Genomic DNA, 13,108 nt, shown 5'->3' on the forward strand with positions numbered 1-13,108 from the left:
ATAAAATTATTGTAGGCACTCCAAAATTCAATGCTTCCTTCTCACTTTGAAGCTGAAATAGTACAAATACTTCATGTGCATTATAGTATGTCTAAAAATGTATTTTAATAAAATAAGGAATATTTTTGTGTATTTGAATCTGTCATTAAACAAATATAGGCCTTTTTAAAAGTTAAGAATTTTCCTGGCTGTGTATCTACATGCCAAGAATAATTAAGTAATCTTTTGTCACATCAACACAGCCAGTAGTTGAGTATCTTACTTGTTTTATCATATGGAAAAAATGAAAACTGAAGCATTCTGCCAATGTATTTCTTTCCCCAGTGCTCCAAAACCAGTTTATAAAGCTCTTGGTTGTCATAGAAGCAAATGAGTATAAGTTGTAATGCACAAAATATGTCAAAACATGGTATAGATTATCACATCAACCTAGCATGTGAGAAAGCCCTTCAGAACCTGCCAGTTGATCATGAGATTGTCTCTCACAAGGTGTAAGCTCCTGGTATTCCATCAGGAAATATCCCATTACTGTGATGATTTCATTATGTTTATCTTCAGCAAGTGTTCTGGGTAATATTGTCAGAGACAACAACTTAAAGAATAGAGGTTTCAATCTTAGCAAAAAATCAGACTTAAATATTGTGAATGAAAATACAATTTAATCTTTATTTCTAGGGAGAAATACTCTACTAAGTTCATATTAAACTTTCTTCTGTAGCTTGCATTACACATTTATGTTTTATTTTTAGTCAATTATATATATGATGAAAAAATATTTTCCAAATTACTAGTGGAGAAGACTACAGACTGAAAGTATTTATAATAGTTTATTCCAAATTCAGTTTTTCATAAATTTCAAGTTGTTCCATATCTATGAATGTGATAACTGTGAATGAATATTTTTTTATTATACACCCCTGTTTTAATTGGAAAATGTTACACAGATAACAGTCAAGACTGTGTAAGACATAGAAAAATGAATGGAAGGTCTCATGGGATTTTAAGAAATGGATTTAAAAATAAGACATCAGGACCCAGCATGGTGGTGTATGCCTATAATCCCATCACTTAGGAGGTGAAGGGGGATGATCAGGAGTTCAAGGCCATCCTCAGCTACATAATCACTTTGAAGTCAGCTTATGCTCCTTGACACTCTGTGTGTAACCAAACTGACAAACCTAACATCAATAGGCCAGAATGTTCAAAGTATTCTGAGGTTAAAAGATAATAATTATATATTGGAAAAATATGGCCAATTCAATCCTTGGACCTCTTTCTGACCTCTTCTTTATAAAATGAACAGAGTGAAAACATTTGAGGAAAATATTGGGTTTTAAAATAGCATTTCAAATTTCTTATTTTTAGCCAATAAGTATTTTTTTATGAGAGAATCTATGATAGTTAAGTGTAGTTTCACTATAAAATGTGGATTGCGTTCATCAAGAATATTACAGAACCACTGAAATGAAGAGAAACTATCTGAAAACCATATTTGCTACCAAAGGTATAAGATCATGCAATTACAGTCACAAATTCTGCTCTTCATCCTCAAGAATAAATTTATCTGACACCTCATTCCTAATCTACAGTCGCTATTGCTGTATGTCTTTCTTTAAAGTATTATAGAAATGCCACATATTTTCTCTTAATAAGAAACTTCATTTTCTGTATGAATGTTTTCATCCTAATACTTTTGGTGTGTAACTAATCTTCTCTGAACTTCAATGTTTTCATTTGCAATAGGAAGATAAAAAAATGTATTTCATGATGATATTGGGAGAATCAAATTGAAATTATGTTCATGGAAATCATTTGCAAGATGATACATATACTGGGTAAATCTCTATTATCTTATGATAATGAGATAATCTATAATCTTATGATAATCCATTATCTTATGATAATGGATTTAAAGATATACAATTAGTAGCTCTTCTAATATACAATTTTCACAGCATCCTTCACTACCCAAGAACACCCCATCACCACTAAATGGCATGATTAAAGTGAATAATTGAGAACCCCTATCCCCCTTGATGTATGTATTTCATCATCTCAAACTCTCAACACTCTTTTGCATGTGTTCTCATGTATCTTACTGAAAACTACCAGGGGGACTATACCACATGTATAATGCAGAAGTGTTAAGGAATAAGGAGTAAAAGTAGAATGCATAGCATTTTTAATCATTTTGTTGGAAATTTTCAATTTTAAAAAATTGGGGGCTGGACAGATGACTCGGTGGTTAAGAACACTGGTTGTTCTTGCAGAAGACCTGGGTTCGAATCCCAGAACCCACATGGCAGCTAACAACAGTCTGTAACTCCAGGTCCAGAGGATCCAATGGCCTCTTCTGTCCTCCATGGCTTACGTACATGCAGACAATACATGCATACACATAAAATAAAAATAATAAAAATGATATACGTGATAGAAACTAATAAAGGTAAATCATATTTTATTTTTATTAAAATACATTATTTTTATTTTATGTGTATGAGCGTATGGCCTTCATGTATGTGAGTGGACCTGTGTCATACAATGCTGCGGAGGTCAGAAGAGGGTGTCAGAGTTCCCTGGAACTGGAGTTAAGGGTGGTTCATTGCCACCATGTGGGTGGGACTCAAACCCGGGTCCTCTGCAAGAGCAGTCAGTGCTCTTAACCCCTGAGCCATCTCTCCAGCCCCAAGTGTATTTTCTTAATTAGACAAAATGTTTCAGACTCAAGAAAAAGCCAGTGAAAGGGCCTCAAGGTAAAAGGCTGGCCCTGGGTGTGGCCGTCACCGTTCATCTCGGCAGCCATCTTCAGCTGCTTCTCTCCCTCCTTCCCTTTCCATTCATTCCTGCCTGCCTTCATTCTTTTCTTTTCTTCTTCTGAGTGTTTTGGTATGTGGTGCTGGGGATTGAACTCAGGGCCTCACACATGCTGAACAAGCAGCACCACCAAGTCACACCGTAGCCCTTTAGCTACTTCTTTTTTGAGATAGGGTTTCACTATGTAGTTCAGGCTGGCCTGGAACTTGTACTCCTCTGCCTCGACCTCCCAAGTGTTGGAATTACGGGCATGTGCCACTGTGCCCAACCTCCTACCAGCTTCTTTATGCTAGAAATTAACTTGGGGACCTTTCAGGTGAAATGTAAGATTTTGATCTCTTAAATTTAGATATTCACTAACTTTTCAGAGGTAATAGTAGAGCTGTGATTGAGAACAGCGTGACACACTTAGTTCAGGTGAAACACGTGTGAGTGCTAGAGGCGAGCAAAGCGAGCTCTGTGTGCTGGTCTTCTTGATTTTTCTCTGCATTTAAACAGCATATAGAAACAGTGCCTCAGGCTGGTGGAGAAAGCAATCTTAGTTGTTCTTTGTCTCAAAACCTGGATTTTCCAGGCTTTAAAATGCAAACTAAAGGGGCTGGAGAGATGGTTCAGTGGTTAGCACCCACATGGCATCTCACAACCATCTGTAACTTTAGATCCAGGGGATCTGATGCTCTCTTCTGAGCTCATGTGATATATGTGTATACATGCAAGCAAAAATACTGATGGGTAAGAAGATGCTCCAGGTACAAGAATTAGAGTAGCACAGAACACATTTGTTCTATTCTTCTGTCATAAAAGGTAGGGACTTTTAAACAACAGATCTTCAGAAGGACAGTCAAATAGCCTTTGGTAAATTGCTAACACAGGTGATTCAATGACTAAAAGGAGCTCACAGCATTTCTAAAATAGCACCCACAACTTAATTCCTTCCCAAATCCTTTTATTCTGCCACTCACCCAACTTTAGCCTTGTTCCCACATGTAACAAAAGTTCCCCTTTTTTGCTCCACACAGAGGCACTTCATTATCTTTCATCTCCAATAGAATGAGTTCTTTTTCAAAACAACATAGTACTGTAATAAGACGGCCACTGGGGTTAGGTTAGCACAGAGAGTTTTTGTGAAGAATAGACCTACTTTGTTCCTATCTATTGTATAACCAACATTCATGACCAAAGCCTCAAGTTTAAATTTTAGACTTCTAAGCAAAAATTTCAGAAAGGGTTTCCTTTATCTATTTTATCCTCATTTTTAGTTGCTCTTATTCCATTTTAACTGAAAACTGAGCAGTCCTGTAAATAGTAAAAGGCTCTTCTTGCTTTTCTGGTCCTCTTTCAGTACAGAGAGTTTAGTTCTGTACTGAGTGTGAGCTTTGAACAAGATCTGCAACAGCTATTCTATATCTTCATGATCTTGGTTAGGAATCTTAAAGCTAAAAGCTCCAGTTTCCCTATAGGAGTGATAATGACAACCTTGACTAACCATTGCTGGGACAAGCAAATGTGACACATGCATGAGAAAGTGTCCATTCATTGGCAAAGCTGTTCCTTTCAACTCTGTCTCCCATAACGACTTATTTTCAGCCATTTGTTCATGGAACAAGAAACCGTTCTGAACTGTCTATTCTATTGAGAGTTTTGCTAACCACAGTTAAGAGTTCAATCTATTAAATTTGTATGAAATTAGAATAAGAGAACATGATTGGCATAGTTAAATTTTATAATACGAAGACAGTGGTGAACTGAAAAATAGTACGGAATATAATTAGGGCCTTTGATTTTATTGGCAGTAAGTAGTGAGATGAGATGAGATGGGATGAGATGAACAATTTGACCGAGGGAACCTGTCAAGATCATGGTTATAGGCTCTAGGGTAGAACCTGCTGCTGTTATTTTGCTAAATGGTCATGCTGTCAAATTGCCTTCTATATTTATGTTTGTACCCATAGACGTGATTGATTTCAACCTTGGTCAGAGAAGCTACTTTTTGCAGTAGACAACAATGTAGAGATTCATATCTGGTCAAAATGCTGAAGAAATATTGAGTGCTCAGCCCTGACTGTGACATCCATATCACCCACCCTCCTCCCCTTTACCCCCGCTAAGACTTAGGAAACATCTCAGAAGAGAGAAAATGGAAAGAATGTTAAGAGCTGGAGTATAGGAGCAGTGTTGTAAAATGCTGTCTTCTGTGCATGACATGGCTGTAGAAACCATGAACTCAGTAGAGCTGTGGTTTACCTGCATAAGATCAAGTCAGCCAAATTCCCAGTAAAGATGGGGTAGAAGACCTCCAGGTCCCACCCCTTACTGAGGAGCTATTGGAAGTTGATAGTTGCTCCAAGAAGGGAAATCATTCTTTCTTAAGGATACGGCCACTGGGTCCAGTGAATGACCCCATACCTGTGCATATATGGGCAGGTGTAACTGGATTTAGCGGGTTATCAAAAAAAAAAAAAAATGAAATTGGGACAGGGGTATGTTGGGGCACATGGAATGAGTTGGAGAGGGAAAATGGGGTGAATATAATCATATTTCAATGTATTCCTGTGTGACATTCTAAAGAATAAAGAAAAAATATTTAAGAATTTTTGTGGTTCAAAGAACATTCAGTGAAAAGAATAATCTGCATAATGAGAGGGAGTATTTGAAACTACACATCTGACAATGAATTAATATCCAAAATATATAAAGAACTTCTACAACTCAACAACCCAAATACAAAATATCTCAATAAAAATGGTTATTGCCCAGTGAGATGGTTCTAGGGGTAAAGAGGCTTGCTGCCAAGCCTGAAAATCTGAGTTTCATCCCCAGAGAACACATGGTAGAAGGAGAGAAGAGACTCCTGAAAGTCGTACTCTGACTTCCACAGGTGTCACCCCCCACACTAAATAAATAATATGTAAAGGAAGAAAAAGAATGGTCAGAAGACTTGAAAACTTTGTCCTATTTCAACTGATGTGTCCTTCTGAAATTCAAATGAAAACCACAATGAGATAACCACCTCGCAAGTTGGCTATCACAGAAATATAAAATGAAACAAAAATATAAGTCTTGGGGCTGGAGAGATGACTCAGTAGTTAAGAGTACCAGCTGCTCTTGCAAAGGACCTGGGTTCAGTTCCCAGGACCACATGATGGCTAACAACCAAAAATCCAATTCCAGGAGATCTGATGTCCTTTTCTGGCCACCACTGGTGTTGCATACACATGGTACACTTACATACATTCAGGCACAACATTCATACACATATAATAATAAATAGTAACAATTGTTAGTGAACATATGCACAAATTGGAACTGTGGTGCTTTGCTAGTGGAGGTCTAAAATAATGCAGCTGCTGCTCAGTACTCCTCAATGAGTGCAGGATAGATTTGCCACATAGCCCAGATACCGCTAAATAATTAAAAACAGAGACCGCAGCAGAAATTTGGTCTTTCATGGTTATTTTAAAAATTGTTCACAGAGGTGGGGTAATCACTCACTAGGTAAAGCATTTGTGCAAATGTGAAGACCTGGGTTCAGATCCTTGGAAACTATGTAAAGCTGGGCATGAACTAAGTAAACAAGGTTAATTCTGAATATTTTCTATTACTGGATTCTCTGTTACTGTAACAAAATACTTAAAGTCTGGGAAATAAGGAAGTGAAGAGATTTATTTAACTCACAGTTTGGGAGGCTGAAATTCCCAAACGAGGCAGTTACACTGATTGTCTGCTGGCAAGGATCCATGGTGAACAGACAACATCACAGTGGTGGGAGCAAGTGTGAGGAGAAAGAGACATCGCTTCCTGTCGCATGATGAGACAGAACGCCAGCAGCATAAGCGGGAGGAATCAGATGCAATAGTTTGCAACAACTCAGTCTCGTGATGCTCATAAGAACCAGCGATCGGTCTCAGGAAGACTACCTTAATGTCTTCTGATAGCAAACTTCTGATTATTTAAGGGTCTCCCATTCAGCATTATGCCTTAAGGTTCCCACCATTGTGTAAAATCACTAACTGGGAACCATGCATGCTCCCAACACATGAACCTTTAGTGGGCCCATTCAAACCGTAGTCAGATATGCTGTACCCTCACCAATGTGACTGAGTGTGACGTGGTCCCCTGAGGTCTGAGCACCTGAATAAAATAAAAAGCACAGAAAAAGACAAGTCTCTGCCTCTTTTTTTAAACAGTGGCCTTTACCTATTTCTGCCTATGGATATCAAAACTCCTAATTCTCAAACTGTGGAAGTTCAGTGCTTAGAACAGAGTTAATTATCTGAACTCCTGGTTCTTAAGACTTGAAACCCCTCAACTTGACATTATTTGAACCAATTCTCTACTTATATATCATCATAGCTAGTCAACACAAAGTAGTTACAAGCATGGTTTATAACTACAGTGCCTAGAACTAAGTCCCAGTTCTACCATCTGGTGCAATTTACTCTCTAAAATCTTTTTCAAGTAGGACTAGCAAGAGTACCTCCCTCTTGCTTCTTAAAAAAATATTAAATGAGGGGCTATAGCGATGGCTCAGATGTTAAGAGTACTGGCTGCTCTTGTAGAGGACCCAGTTCAGTTCCCAGCACCCACATGGGGGCTAACGACTGTCTATAACTCCAGTTACAGGGGATCCAACATCATTTTCTGACCTCCACTGGCTTTGCATAACATGGATTCACTTATATACATGCAGGCAAAACACTCATAACACATAAAAAAATAAAAATAATGAAATATTTTTAAAAATTACAAGAATACATATAAAACAGTATTCGGTTTATGATAAATCTTATGTTTGTTAAATAAAACAAGATTTCCAAGGAAGCGGTGAGCTTTTTAACTTCCGAAGTAGCTTCCAGACTCCCCAGTGCTTCTGTGCTTCGTTTCCTCTAGTGTTTATGTCAATGTCGTGTTGTTTTCTCGAAATGAAGTGTCGGGGTTCCGCACAGTTTGAAATGTCTTTGGCAAAGATATGATGTCTTCACATTTGAGGAAAAGGGCAAAAATGACTTTGTTAAACCACCTATGCATCAGCGACTGGGCCACAGAACATGTGGCATGCTCCAGTCCTTCTCAGTGGATTCAATGGTAAATGATGCCCAGTGCTCTTCCTTCTAGCAAGAGTGTCAACCTTGTGATATTATAAAGTGATGTTGTCATCTACAGATGTGGTGGGCCCTATTCATAGTTATCCATGGGATTCATGGTGCCCACAGGATGAAGGTTAGATATATACCTATGTGGATGGTGAAGTTGAGGTAGAGACTATAGAAAGTCTTTTCCCCATCAAAACAATTAGGGACATTAAAATTCCAGAAATCAGTTCAACTAGCTCTGAGGAGGATTCTCAACTCCAATTAGCAAAAAAGCCTAGAGGATTGAGAGTTGAGAGTTATAGTCTTTAACCCAAAATGCATTTCCAAAAGTGAATCTAAGAATAACCAGTCATCAACTCTTAACAGGAAAAGTCTGGGTCAATTACTTATGATTTTATTGGAGGCCAACGTTTACTTTTATATGTAAAACATAGCTATAGAACCAGGAGACAGTTTAGTCATTTAATAAGCATTTAAACATAGGTTGGGCCCAGAGAGGAACACTGCACTGTATACGAAATGAGATGTGGAATCTTTCCACACATCAGTACATTGTGGCTGAAAAGGAAAAGAAACTTTGAGACTGAGGAGGGAACCAAGGGAATTTAACATTATTGCCATTGTTTTCAAAAGGAAGTGAAAAAGGATACCAAATATTTCTTGCATGATGTCCTAGCAAGGAAATTCTTACACCTAACTGGGGAGGGGGTAGATGGCATCAACTGTGGGAATAAGGCTCTTCTGACCTGGTGACTTATCTAAGCAGAAAGTCTCCTCCCTTGGCGGTGCTTGAGAGGCCTTGTTTGGACTCACTTGATCCCTGCAGACCTTCGTCCTTCCCCAATCCCCAGCTGCCTGAAAACAGTTAAAAGGCAAAGCAGTAAATCAGGAAGTCTCCAAACACAGCAGGGTTCAGTTTACAGTACTGCAGGGTTAGGGTTGAAAACCGAAGACTAATTCCATTTTCAAAGCTGAACATCTAATGGGGGATTATCATTAATGACAGACAGCATGGTGTCAAAGGGTTGTGTTGAGTTCCAGACCTTCTCATGCTTTAAATTCCTGTGTTTAATCAAAGGTTAACCAAATCATTGCTGGTAGCAAACTGCCGCTGCAACATCTTGTGGGTGGCCCATCATTGCCACTGAGTCAGCCATGTTATTAAGGAGAGGAATGAAGTTACAGTTCATGTACACATGGTCTGTCTGTGGTGCTGAACCCTTTCAAAACGAACTAGCTCATGAGAAATTTGGCATGAAGAGACTTTGCTATTTTATCTTTATACTATGCATGTTACTCTGTATATTCTATATAGTAATGATACATTATATCATAGTATGTTGTTATTGTTTTGTTCAGTATTTCTTCAACTTGTTTGATTAAACAATATTATTGAGTCTGGGGTATTTATCCTGTACTTTATTAGCTCTTAGGCACTCACAGTTGGATGTGAGAATACTGTCATCAAGCATAGACAAACTCATAAACAGAACATTCAGCTCATTGTAGTAATTACTACAAAGGGCTACAGAACCCAGAGAGAGTTTGGGGCATTTACAGAGAATTTAGAAAGACCAGAGGGTCTTGCAAAAGGGAGGGAAATGTACTCTATAGATATGGATAGAAATAACTTAAAGACAAGGATGTGTTAGTTTTCTGAGGTCAGAAGACTAGAAACATTGTACATGAGTCTGTAACACATGTGTACTCAGTGAAGTGAGAACATGGGGTTAGGTATCAGGCTCAGCAAAGACTGAATGAAACTAAAGAAATCTGGAAGACCATAAAGAGCCTTGTGTGGTACTTTAAGAAGCCATCACCCCTTCTTTTAGATCAGCAGATCTCTCTTAAGCACTCCTTGGAGACACCTGTTTGGCTCTTGGTGGAAACAGATTGCAGAGAGCCACCTGCAGAGCTTCTTGTTAAGGAAGTCTGGTTTGGGGTCTAAGAATACATTTCTATCAAGACCCTAAGTAATGCTTGCACTGCTGTTGAGATCACACTTTGTAAACCACTGCTGTTGGTAATTTGGAAAGAGAAACAATTTTTCTTTTTTAACCAGCGAAAAGGTGGAATGGAGGGAAGAAATGCCCTGCTGTATTCTTCCTGGCACAGAGACAGCCACAGTTGCAGGGATTAGTTATCCAGTGTTAGTGCAATGAAACATTCCTATTGCGGTGAATGGGACTTCCCCACATCCTTATTAGTTGCTGCATGGGAAGATCAATACAGCCACTATTACCTCTTCTACACTCCATCTGTCCTCTAAATTTGGTATATTGATGTTGGTAGTTACAACTGGGCCTTACTTTCTAAATGTAAAGTCAGGTAAATAACATACACATAGGTTGAATTCCAAACTCAGTTTCCTAGCTTTTTAGCTCTCCTTCACCTCCAGCACTTTAGGTCCCACCACTTTTAAACATAAATCTCCTTTGAAAGCTCGGTCATCTTGCCAGACCTCACATAAGCCATTTCAGTTCCACATTTATATGATTTTCCATACCAGGAATTCTGTCCTCCTTCCCTGTCCAGCCATGTCCTACCTACCTCTCAAAGCCATGTTCTCCTTCCTCTTCTTTAAACTGTTCCTTTATTTTTTTCCAGCTTGCAGAAATTCTGCAAGTTCTAAAATTCTGTAACCATAATTAACTTAGAAGTCACAATTTAGCACTTATGTATCAAAACTCCGTCATCTGTTGGTTTCTTCAGTAGTCTTAGTTACTCAGCCAGACTCACTCCTCTAAATCCTTCTGTGTTGCTTGGGGATCCATCAAGGTGTTCTGCACAGAATAGATCATTACAGCCTCAAATGCTCATCCATAATGTCACTCTATAATGCCAGTGAAAGAGATCATAGAAACTCACATCAGCCCAGATGTCAAGCAACACAGTAAGATGGAACAAACTGTCTAAAGAGAAAATACAGCTATGTCTGATGAACATCCCATTTCTTGTCCTCGGTACACATAGGCTACTGTAAAATCATGATTTTTATATTTCTTGATCTCATTCTTGCTGGCATTACTTTATCTTCACTGTTTTTTTAATGGTTTCCTTTTTTCTTTTGCTAGCTTTAAGCTTCAGAACTACAAACCACAGGGAAAGGCAGGAATTATATAGCTACAGGCTCTTAAATTTCCAGACTCCAAAAGTACCCTTTGCACCACTGCAGTCTTCCCTGCCCATGTCCTGGGAAAGGGTCCAACTTGGTTTGTTCTTGGATTACATGGAGTCCACAGTTCCCTTTCTTCAGTAGACACCTACACACTCCCAACTACAACAGTGATCATTTCAGATCAGGCCCAGGTTTCCTTTCTAAGCCAGGACTATACTCCCCCTGTCTAGACCTAGATGTTAAGCTTGCAGTTATCTTTGTCCAAATGCTTCATGACCTACAAACTTATCAGGGTGGAGTCAACCTAAATCTAGGAGTTTCCTCCAAAGGCCATGTAGATAGCTTGATATCATTGGTAGGACCAGCATCTGTAAGCACTATAGTTCTCACAGCAGCTAATGTGGGGATCATTTTAACTAAGTTTCTTCATTCATCTTTCTCCTCCATTCTTTGTTCATAGTATTTTTCTATGTTTGTCACAAAAGAAGAAATCAATGTCTTAGCTCTCCACAGGAGAACTGTGGTAACATAGGCATTCTTTTCCTTTTGTTCATTTAATTTAGAATAGTCTTTCTGTTGACATTGAATGCACTTGTCAAAGACTAACATAATTTGATCTGAACATACCCACACAAGCCCACATACCCCATTTCTCAACACAAGTTGAGAACTCTTAAAAGAAAGTTGTTTTTAACCTACCACCTCCAGGAGTAGGCTCTGACCACGCTGAGCTCAGGACCAGCCAAGGAAGTTAGACAGAAGCCCATCCACTCCTTTAACATGACTCCCACCTCCCAGATTGGACCCTGAACCCTGAATACACTGCTCACACTCTTAAGAAGCCGGGAATCACCCATGCCACTATAATAAAAAATCAGTAAGTGAGAATCTGAAGTATAGACCACTCAACAGTCACACCTGATCTGAAGTTAACCAAGCTAAGGCAGCAAAAAAAAAACAGAACCAAACTTCTACTCAACAAAGGCAGATCACAATTTCATATAATTTCATATGAAAAAGAAATCAATATGCCCAGATCACAAATAATATCAACAATCAAGATAATATGTTCACAGCAAATTCCAGCCATCCTATAGAAATATTCTACAGTGAGAACTTCCCACAGGAACTCCAAGACATAGAACTTAAAAAAGTAATCATAAAGAATACTGCTCCCTGATCCTTTTCATCCAGACCAATGTAGTGCCTTCTCTGGGCCCCAGGAGCACTGCTTCTGGGACTGGCCCTGCCCTTACCTCCCTCTGCTTCTCTGGGCCTGCAGGACCTGGAGCAGGCCTCTCTCTGTGGTTAAGTCCATTACACCCTCTGCACCTTGACTCCCCCAGCCTCATTCACCCTCTTATCTCCACTGCAATTCTCTCCTCTAAGTTTGGGCCCTGCCCCATTCCTTATCTTGGGGCCCCAGACACCTGAGGAACCAATAAGTGTTCCTGATCCTTTTCATCCAATGTAGTGCCTTCTCTGGGCCCCAGAAGCACTGCTTCTGGGCATGACCCCACCCTCAACTCCCTCTGCTTCCCTGGGCCTGCACCATCCACCAGCCTCTTTCTGAGACTCTGGGGCTGACATTTCCTCTTCCTGATCCTTTGCATCCAACCCAACCCAGCTCCTCAGTGCACTCCACAGGAGGCCTTGGGGCCTCTTCTTGCCCCATCTGCCTTTGCATCTCTCAATGGCTCACCCACCAGCTGCCCTAGACCAGCATCTTTCCTGGGACAGGCTCCCAGGCCAGTCCAACCCCCAAATTCCTGAGGCCAAAATCATTCCTGGAGGGATCCAGACCTTAGGAGAAAGCCTGAAAACATCAGAAAAGAAACTCTCCTGGACCTCTGTGGGAACTATGAAGACAAAAGCAATCTGGCCACTCCTATATAAAATCAAAAGAGAGAACCGGAAGCTTCGACAAACCAGCTTTTCATGGCCCAAAAGTAAACCACAAAGACATATAAAGTTCATGAAAAGAAGGAGACCTAAACTTGAAGGCCTGAGTCTCACACAAGAATCAGAAAACACAAAAGAAATTCACTTGTCAAAATCACTGAGAGAAAATAATAACATGAAA

The sequence above is a fragment of the Nannospalax galili genome, unplaced genomic scaffold (assembly GCF_000622305.1).
Source record: "Nannospalax galili isolate Female #2095 unplaced genomic scaffold, S.galili_v1.0 scaffold284, whole genome shotgun sequence".
NCBI classification, from domain to species: Eukaryota; Metazoa; Chordata; class Mammalia; order Rodentia; family Spalacidae; genus Nannospalax; species Nannospalax galili.